Source organism: Apodemus sylvaticus, chromosome 7 (genome assembly GCF_947179515.1).
Source record: "Apodemus sylvaticus chromosome 7, mApoSyl1.1, whole genome shotgun sequence".
In the NCBI taxonomy this organism is placed as follows: Eukaryota; Metazoa; Chordata; class Mammalia; order Rodentia; family Muridae; genus Apodemus; species Apodemus sylvaticus.
Window position 1 is genome coordinate 29496656 of NC_067478.1, and position 10028 is coordinate 29506683.

The following is a 10028-nucleotide window of genomic DNA, read 5'->3' on the forward strand; positions in this document are numbered from 1 at the left end:
TCTCCTCCCGATCTTTCCATGCTCAGCTCTTCTGTTGCTAAGGAGCTGTGAGGCTCAGAGAGTCAAAACGGATGGGATGGTAGAGGAGGACCACTTCTTCTTAGCCTGTGTCCATTACCCGGTTTCTACAAGTCCTGCCTAGTTCTTCTTAGCCTTTCTTCTCCTTTGTAGCCAGATTCTCCATTGCTCCCCTGGTTACTCCACAAGAAAACACTCATTTCCAGAGAGCAGTGTGTGCAGTGGAAATGGAGTCAGCTGGGTGACTAAGAGACTTAATCTAACTGTAAATGCACTTGGCTACATAAGGAAAGTCATTTGAGCTTACAGTGTTGCAAACAAAAGTGAGAGGCCTAAAGTAGAGGGTCTCAGAACTGTTAATGAGATTTCACAGCCGCATCTCTAGCACAAGCAATGCTCCCTTTCTTCCACTTGGAATGAGGCTGAGTAGCTGGTCCTGAAGCAGTCATTTTGTGACTCTGGGTCAATGAGTATGAAGAGAAAAGCTGGCACAATTCATGTGAAAAAAACTAAGCTCTGGAGGCATCACTCAGGGCCACCCTCCACTTTCTTCAACAACTACACACACACACACACACACACACACACACACACACACAGAGAGAGAGAGAGAGAGAGAGAGAGAGAGAGAGAGAGAGAGAGAGAGAAAGCAACTTCATTGTAGTAAGTTCCTATTAGTGATTTTCTGTATACATCTGAAGGCAGACCCAGTGACTACAGCTTTAGTGTATTTAGTGCTGTTCACTGGAGAGTTCAGAGGTCAAGAACAATGCTTAACTTTCAGTTAATACTGTCAAGCCATTCACGGTATAAACTGTTTTTGTCAGAGATGTGGAGACTTCTATCTATTTGTTCTACTTTGTTGAGACAAAGAAAACAAGCTCTGGCTGGCTTCAAACTCATGACTTCATCCTACTTCAACTTCCCAAGGCCTAGGATTACTGGAATGTACCACAGCATTCTGCTTTTAAGGGGAGCAATCTAGCATTTCCATAGGCATTGTGTTAGTATTTATCTTAGTTCTTTCCCAGTTCTTTATATAAAATACTTTGAAAGACAACTGAGCCATTTAGGGGAATAATGGATTATTTTAGTTCATAGAACGAGATTATAGTCCATCAGTGTGAGGAAGTCACAGCGGTAGATATTTGAGACAGCTGGCTATAATGTATCCATCGTCAAGAATGAGAGATCAATGAATGCATGTGTGGGGATGCTCAGCTAACCTTCCCTAATCTTTTATATAGTTCTGACTGCTGTACCCAAGGAATGGTGTTACCCATGGTGGGTGGAAATTACATCAATTAATGTAATCAAGATAACTCCTCACAAACATTCCCAGAGATTCTGGGTTTCTCCCAGAAAGTCTAGGTACTGTGAAGCTGATACTTAGCATTAAGTGTTCTAAGTCAACCTCTTGTCAATTTGACCTGAATACATAACTTTTAAGCTATGTTCTTTCAACCCTTGTTCCTATAGGGAGGGTCATGGCCATCTTAGCATTCAATCCAAACTAACCAGTTCCAGCATTTTATAAGGCCGATGTCTCTTAACTATGAGCACATATAAAAACAAAACAAAGCAAGACAAGACAAAACAAAACAAAACAAAAGCGAGTTCCTCATCATTCAATGTATTATGTCACAGAATTCCTATTCCAAAGTGGAATAATCTGAATATCACAGGAAATGGTCAAACCAAAGCAAACCTCAAAGCTGGCAGGGAAAACATAAAATCTACAGCTCCATGTCTGGGATCTGGAGTCTGTGATAGAGCCATCTGGACTCCAGAAGAGTCTGGGTAGGTACAGCTCTCAATCTCCTCCATCCCAGAATATTCAACCTCTTACCTCATACCTATAGCTTTCCTCTGCAGTGATCCTGTGACTCCATCATTTCCAATGTCCTGGGATGTCTACCGCTACCTAGGCATCTTTGTGTCCTCAGTTTCAAACAACAGCCTTTCAGGGTCTTCCTAAAAGGATTCTGATGCTGTCCCACATTGCTTGGCATCAACATATCTTCAGGCATGTGGAACAAGACTCCATGACTCCTTCAGTTCTGTACCTTTCACAGATCTCTAAAGCCAGTACCACATGGACAATGTTCTGCTACCAGCTAGAGATGGGGCCACCAACAAGTTGGATTTTAGCCCATGGTATTAGGCCAGTGTCCATTGTTTTAGGGAAATCACAGCAGCCGGAGATTGAAATAACTGGTCATGTTGCACCCATATTCAAGAATCAGAGAGTGCTGAATATGTGTGTGCACGCACTGCTCCCCTCCTCTGACTGCGCATATGATGCGATAACTACTTCAAACTCCAGATATTCTGAGTTCCAGGATATGTTGGTCTATAGCCTGGAACTGCGTTATTAAAGTAAACCCATTCTCCTTTAAATTGCCTTTCCAGATTATTTGATCAGAACAATAAATTACTATGCTATCTTCTATAAATATCTTTAGATGATAAATGTGAGTATAAAGTTTACAACATATTCTTTTCTTGTGGAAAGTAGTTTGTGCATCAAAATGTCAAGTATTAAAGAAGGAATTTCTTTATATAGATAACTAGTATAACTAGTTATAAATATTTTCAGATAAAAAAACAGAGCTATATCTGTATTGAAGTAGCCTTTTTTGTTAATTTTGTGATGAACATTCATTTCATTTTGCCTCTATTAAAACAAATATAGCTCTTGATTGCAAATGTGAATGTCTGGAAATCTTAACTTTGGAATGAAACTTGGATATGAATTTAATATACCAGTGAAGTTGATTCGATAACTAAATATTTGACCTTTTAAAAAGTTGATTGAAACAGTCTAGCCTTTTATATATTCATATCTGGATAAATAACAGCGGCTTACTAAGATAAATTGAAATGCAACTTTAGTTTTCAAGTTAATATCAAAATCCCTTGCATTAAGATTCCAGCTTGAAATTTGAAAATGTTAAAGACACATTTGGTTGAAAGATGTAATGAAAACATGTTACCTAGGTTACATGAATCTATTTTTATTTATTTATTTATTTTTTCAAGACAGGGTTTCTCTGTGTAGCCCTGACTGTCCTGGAACTCACTCTGCAGACTAGGCTGGCCTTGAACTCAGAAATCCACCTGCCTCTGCCTCCCAAGTGCTGGGATTAAAGGTGTGTGCCACCACCGCCTGGCTGGTTACATGCATTTATGATCAAAAATATAAAATGGATCCTTCACAAGCCTATCTTGTATTATACCTCCCTCCAATTTAGATGTTGGCAAAATATCTTAATGCTTGATGATTTTGCTTTGTAATACCACTCATATTTTAGAAAATCAAATAGGAAATATATTTTCTAGAGTACTCATAGCCCTGTTCCATAATGATATAACCATATAGTCATAACAAGCCATGGTTGTCATAGATCATTAGGCAAAGGACTCTGGCTTGCTTTGGAAGAGTTCAAAATAGAAACAGAAGCCTTCGTTTGGATTTTTCAATGAATTTATTAAATTATTATAAAATAACACTTCTGTAACAAAAGAAATATTGTGCAGTCATGAAATGAATGTGACTCTCAAAGTTTCTGTTTCCGATGTGTTCATAATCCTCATATCTCAATTCTCTGTGACCTAGGCTGCTTGGTTGACCCAACAGTCTCCAGAGTCTCTCATTTTCTCTAGGAAACAGGTAGCACTGACCGAGTTAGCCTAAGGGGATGCACACAAGAATTCCAGGAAGTCTCTTTCAGAAGAGAACGGCATGGAAAGAAACAGCTCTCTTTTTATCACTACCATTCCTTCCAGTACTGGATGCATAGAGAAAATGGCTAGTGGTCATCTTTTGACTAGAGATGGAAGCTGAAAGATGCTATTAACCTAGAACTAGTGCCTCAACCTTACTGACTTAGTCGTGGGTCTTCCATGGGGCTATGGAAGGCACATTTGTGACTTGTCATCGAAAGCACTCCTTTCTTACTTATGACATTTATTACAATAGGCAAAATTTAACTTCCCAAGACTCCAGGATCCTGTATTATAAAGGGGGACTGGTGGTACCTAGCTCAGCTTGTGGCCATTGCTTTGGAAGTGTGAGCTCTCCAAATCAGAGGAGCAAGCAAGGAGTCCTCAGAGGAGGCAGCCCAGAGAAGCGAAATATTGCCACTTCACATACTAAACACGCTTTGTCCACAGGGATAGGTGGAAGGAGGGCAGCGTCTGGAAGAGGGAATAGTGAGAAGTGGCCTTGCTTTCCTGAGCAAGTAAGGATCCTACTCCTAGCTGAACTAACTTATTCTGGGCAGATGGAGCATTAGATGCAAGTCCGGAGGGATAAAGAAGGGGGAAAGAGTATCCTTAGCAGAGCTCCGAGACCACCCCAGTGCAAGTAATTTGAAGATGGACCACTTACTCTGCTTCTTGCTGAAGCATAAACCTGAATCCCAGAGTGAGTATGTCCTGAGTCAGACAGCTGAGCTTGGAAGACCCACTGCTATATGCATGTCATGGCCTCTACTGGCTGGCTCTTGTGGAACATGGGGAGATCGCAGGGCAGGTCATTTTGGGGAGAAACCTTGGTAAACTTGGTTATTTGAAAATGTCTAATTTTTGGAATAGTTGGGTTATACACCAGAGGTGAGCATCGTGTTTCACAGCCATTTGAGTTAAAAACTGATTAGTTTTTTGGAATAAAATCGAGAGAGAGAGAGAAAGAGAGAGAGAGAGAGAGAGAGAGAGAGAGAGAGAGAGAGAGAGAGAGAGAGAGAGAGAGAGAGAGAGAGTTCTGTTGTGCATTGCATTGTCCATTGTCCTTTGTTGCTAATTATTTGAAATTATATTAAATAGAGACACCATTAGGGTGCTGTCTGCGGGGAGGTTGATAGTGTTCTCCGTTCCATCTAGTGATGGCCCAGCACCTCGCCTGAGAGCAAGATATCACACTGCATGGGTGTGCAGAAATCGTAGCTGAGTTTTTTCATATGGCATCAACAGCATTTTGTATCAGCGTGGCATTTATCCGTTGGAAACCTTTACTTGAGTGCTGAAATATGGACTTATCTTGCTTGTAACTACTGACCCCGAGCTCATAAAGTATCTCAATAATGTGATGGGGCACTAAAAGAGTGGCTGGCTGTACATGCTCAGTTCAGAATCTGGTGGTGGTCTTCTCAAATATTGGAAGCGTCGAGGTCCTTGAAAGATGGCACTTTGATACTGAGTATGGCAAAACTGCAGAGGAGGAAGGTGTTTGTAGAGAAAAGTCCCAGAAAGCCAGACAGGCTTCTGCGATCAGATAGATTACAGCTACTGTGACATTTCTGCCACTGTTGGAAGTTGCTTGTTCATTTGATCTACTGATTTAGACTGACAAAGGTTTGGTGGTACCTGAAACGTGGAAAGAATCAGGACCCCGGTTTATTACCAGTTCTGGAGAAGTCTGTCTATGCTCATTTACGACCGCAATCTACAAAGTGAATAGTATGGTGGCCTATAAAACCCCATCAATGACTGAAGAGACAGTGCACAAACCACCCCCATCACATAATACCTTCTGCTATATTTATATTTAGATGCTTCTTTATGACTTGGTCAAGATTTTTCCGAGTTAAATCTTTAGGCAAAGTATTTAGCTTTTTAACAGAAGTTTTTCTATCTACAGTGGCCATTTTTAAAGGAATTCATTCCACAATGAATCTGTTGGTTCCCTTAATAATGTGCATCAACTCTTGTTGATTCTATGGTAAGTCCAGGAGGAACCCAAGAAATGCAACAAGACACATTTCTCTTTATATAGATCCCCCATATTGAAATACATGCTAATTATTTGATTTTGGTGTATATATTTTGAGCTCACAAAGAAGTTGATGCTGTTTGATTTCTGTAATAAAGATTTTTATTTTAATGTTTTATTAAAAAAAGAAATTGCTTTAAATAAATAAACAAATTAATGAATAAATAAATAAATAAAGCAAGCAAGCAAGCTTTAGGGGGAAGGCCAGCTAATAACGGGCTTTTATGACAAAGTTAAGCCATTTGGATTTCATCCTGCCGGCATTTGAAGGATTTTAATTAGCCAAATTCATGGGCAAATTAGCACTTGGAAGGCGAACTCCTGGCTCTGTGTAGAGGAAGACAAAGGAAGAATCATGGATCAAGATGGAGAGCCCCACCAAGGCTACATCCACAGCATGGGCAACATATGATATGCTTGGACTGGAAACTGGGGATGGAACATGGAAGGAAGGCCAGGGAGAGCTGAGCTGGGCTGTGCATAGTGTCTGCAGGCTGAGGAGAGAGGTACATTCTGGAAGTGGCAATAGACTCTATTAATTGTGGGCTGTAGATTTATTTCCATTTTTGACAAGGATTTTTGTGCTTCTGATGCTGTTGGCTTGGGTACTATATTTTAAGAACGACTGGCCCTGGTAACTTGCTGCCTTCTGCCTATGGTATATGAGGATTTGAAACTCTTCCAAGAACCTTAGAAGCTGAGGCAAGTAGTGGGTTGCCAAGACATCATACTGACAACTTACACATTGTATGAAGTGAAGAGACAGAAACTTTACACAGCGTCTCAGATTATTAGTTTATACTCAATTTTCTTTTCCACAAATGTCAGTGTAGTTGAGGTAGTAGGAGGAAAAGGTATCATGCTAACTTAGTGTTACATGACTAGGAACATGGAAAAACATGATTTAGAGAAATGGACCAGTAAAGCTTCTTTGTAATGTTGCTTGTAAGAACAAACTAGAGAATCTTGTAACAGATTGTAGAAAACTTTTCTTTAAAGGAAATACAGAACATTTCTATTTCCTAAGAAGAGTATCATATGGGTAAAGTTTTACTGAAAGACACTACATAAGCCCGCTATTTCTTGAACTCTTCAGATTTCCTCTGTCCTCTGATTCCATTTTGGCTTTGGTTCAGCCCAAGTATTGTGAGCATATTCGGCTGTTTGGTGGCTCAGCTGTGGCTAAGGAGAGTGGAGCCTGACAAATGCCATCCTAGGACCTTGACGAAAGATGGACTCTGGTCATCTGTCAAGAGCTGCAGCTGTGGTTTCCTGTTGAGATCACACTCTAAGTTTGAGAGTTATTTGCATGACTCTCTGGAAGACCTGTGGCAGCAAGGGAAGTGTGTGCATGTGTGTGTGTATGTGTGTGTGTGTGTGTGTGTGTGTGTGTGTGGTGTGTAGGCTAGAAGTCAATTTCAGCTGTCCCTCCTTAGGAGAAATCCACCTTATTTGTTTGAGACAGGGTCTCTCAGTAGGACATAAAGCTCACAGATTAGGGCTTGCTTGACCAACACCTTTGCTCCATGATTGTACTGTTTCTGGGATCCTAGCCTGCAGTTTTATCGAATGTGTTACCTGGAAGGAAGTTTGGGGATGTATGGGAAGGCGGCAAAAAGAGATGGAGACCAAGACAACATTGCTGTTCAAGGTCTCAAAGTCTAATGAAGAACACCAAATTTATAGGCAGGGGAAAACCCTTTCCCTAAAGGCTGGGAGATTCTCAGCAGAACCTGTTCAGTTGCTCCACAGGTGGCTTTCATTTCCCAGGAAACTTTAGATCCTTGAAGAACAATGGGCTTCACCTTGGTCTGAGCACTCCACCCTAGGTGGAGGGGATTATGGCTAACAGGAGTTCCCACTCAAAGGCAGGGAGAGGAACTTCACCTTGGTTGATGTCAAGTTCCTGCCAGGTGGCATGGGACCTCAATAAGGCTCTTATACTAGCCTAGGGATTAAATTCAAGTCCTCAAACTTGTGTAGCAAACACTTCACTGACAGAGCTACTTCCTTAGCCTTTCCATAGTTTCTTCCTAGTGCAGAAGAAAGCAAGACCTACTGCTTTCTCCCTTCTTCTTACTCCCCTTTCTTTCCTTTTCTCATGACTTTTTCTTCCTTTCCAGCCAGTGAAAGTACATTCAGATAAACTCAAAGCTCATGATGTGGCCCCCATCTCACTGCAAATTGAGATAACAGGGCTGGAGAGATGGCCCAACAGCTGAGGACCTGGGTTTTGTTCCTAGAACCCACATGGTGACTTGCAACCTTATATGCGTTCAGTTTTGTGGAATCCAGCCCCCCTTTCTGATTTCTGATGGTTCCAAGCATATAAGTGGTGTATATGTGTATGTGTATATGGTGTGTGTGTGTGTGTGTGTGTGTAGGTATAAAATAAAAAATTTAAAAAAATGGAAAAATGAAAAGAAATGGAAAAATGAAAAGAAATAGACCTTAGCTTTACTATACCATGGAAAACATCAATCTTAGAAACTCTATGGTTCCTTTACACAATAATTTAATGAGAAATACAAAGTGCATATAAAAACAGAGGAATATTTTTTACTAAATTTCTATTATTTATTGAATATTAAAAACGTAGTTTTTGATTTTAAGAAATAAACTTGTTTAGGAGCGATACAGAGAAAAAGAAAGATACACAGAGAGATTCACACATGTGAGAGAGAAAGAGAGAGAGATAGATAGATAGATAGATAGATAGATAGATAGAACAAGACATAGCCTGCAGGAACCTAAGGACACTCCCATCAATCATGCCACATCTCTTAATCTTTCACCACCTCCCAAAAGGCCTTCAAATTATAAACCCTCAATAGAATCATGTTGTACCCACTTCCTAAATGTCCAGCCTCTGAAAATCTTGTACTGCAGATCTTGAACACATTTTAAAGACTATTTCAGACTCAAGCTATAGTAGCAACTCCTGGGAAAAAGTTTGCTTAGTGGCAAGCAGACTCCTGGGAGCGAATGTGTCTGGCTTGGGACTCATATAGTGGAAATCTGCAGAAGAGCAGAATCTACAGTCAATGAAAGTTAGGTTCTAGAACATAAATCTCTATGATTTTTAGCAGGATGCAAAATACTCTCATTTATTGTTTCATAAAAGGGCTTCTCAAATTGTTCTGATGTTCAGACAAAATGATCTTAAACACTCTAGAATTCTCTTGCTTTTAGTAAAGTAGTAGGATCCAGAACTAACATATATATATTCAGTTCACTTTCTGTGTACAGTTATGAATTTGTTGATAAAGAAATAATTGTAAGAGGTTGGTCTGGTGCTGCTTGTATTCAAATGCTAAATTCTGCACACCAGCATTTGTTACCAGCATTTGTTGTATAAACTTTGCACCCCCCCCCCAAATTATCCGTGATTAGTTAATAAAGATACCTGCAGCCTGGGTTGGGCAGCAGAGAAAAGGAGACGCGAAGGTTCCTGGGCTTGGAATCTCAAGCAGAGACTGCAAGAAGAGAGAAGGAGGAAAGAAGGAAGTCACTATAGAGTAGGTGGATCATGAGCACCGGGTCATGAAGGGTGGCTTTTTGGAGTAGGAGTGGCCCAAGAGAAACATGGAAAATGATATATTGGGATTTTTGACAGGGAAGAAAACAAAATAGCATAGAGGGTTCATATCTGTACAGGTCTAATGCTTTAAGTGTTATTGTACATCTAAAGGTTTTATATCTTTTATTTGGGAGTATATGGTCTAAGTGGGGCAAAAAAACCCAAAATAATATTTACCACACCTTTTGGAGAACCAATATGGAGCAAGAACTTACATATAACCCAAATTGAAATGTCATATTCCCAGAAAAGAGGCCCACTGTCCCTTTAAGGTGGAAGCCATGATAGCAGCTAGGAAGAGAGGAGAAGTGGTTCTTTAGTAATTTTTTTTGATCCAGCCTTGCATTCTCCCAGAATCCTTTCTGTCTCACGTCCTATTTCCTGCTTAAGTTATAGCCCATCAAATTTATTATTGACAGATGCCCCATCCATACAGGCACAAGATATTCTGTCTACAACTGGGGAGGTAGGGAATCACTTTCACAATAACTTTAAAAATATATGGGATAAATATAACTAAGGACACTAAAAATTTCTCTAGTGGAAACTATAGAATACTGAGGAAAGAAATCAAAGGTTCCAGAGGTCCATGCTCATGAATTATCGGAATCAATACTGCAAACATGGTCATGTTACCAAAGAAATATGCAAATTTAT

At 40.1% G+C, this 10028-nt stretch overlaps 1 pseudogene; it reads left to right on the forward strand.

The window, feature by feature from the left end:
- Nucleotides 1-4904: 4904 nt before the first annotated feature.
- LOC127689653 (mitotic spindle assembly checkpoint protein MAD2A-like) lies at nt 4905-5570 on the forward strand (annotated as a pseudogene).
- The last annotated feature ends 4458 nt before the right edge of the window (nt 5571-10028 follow it).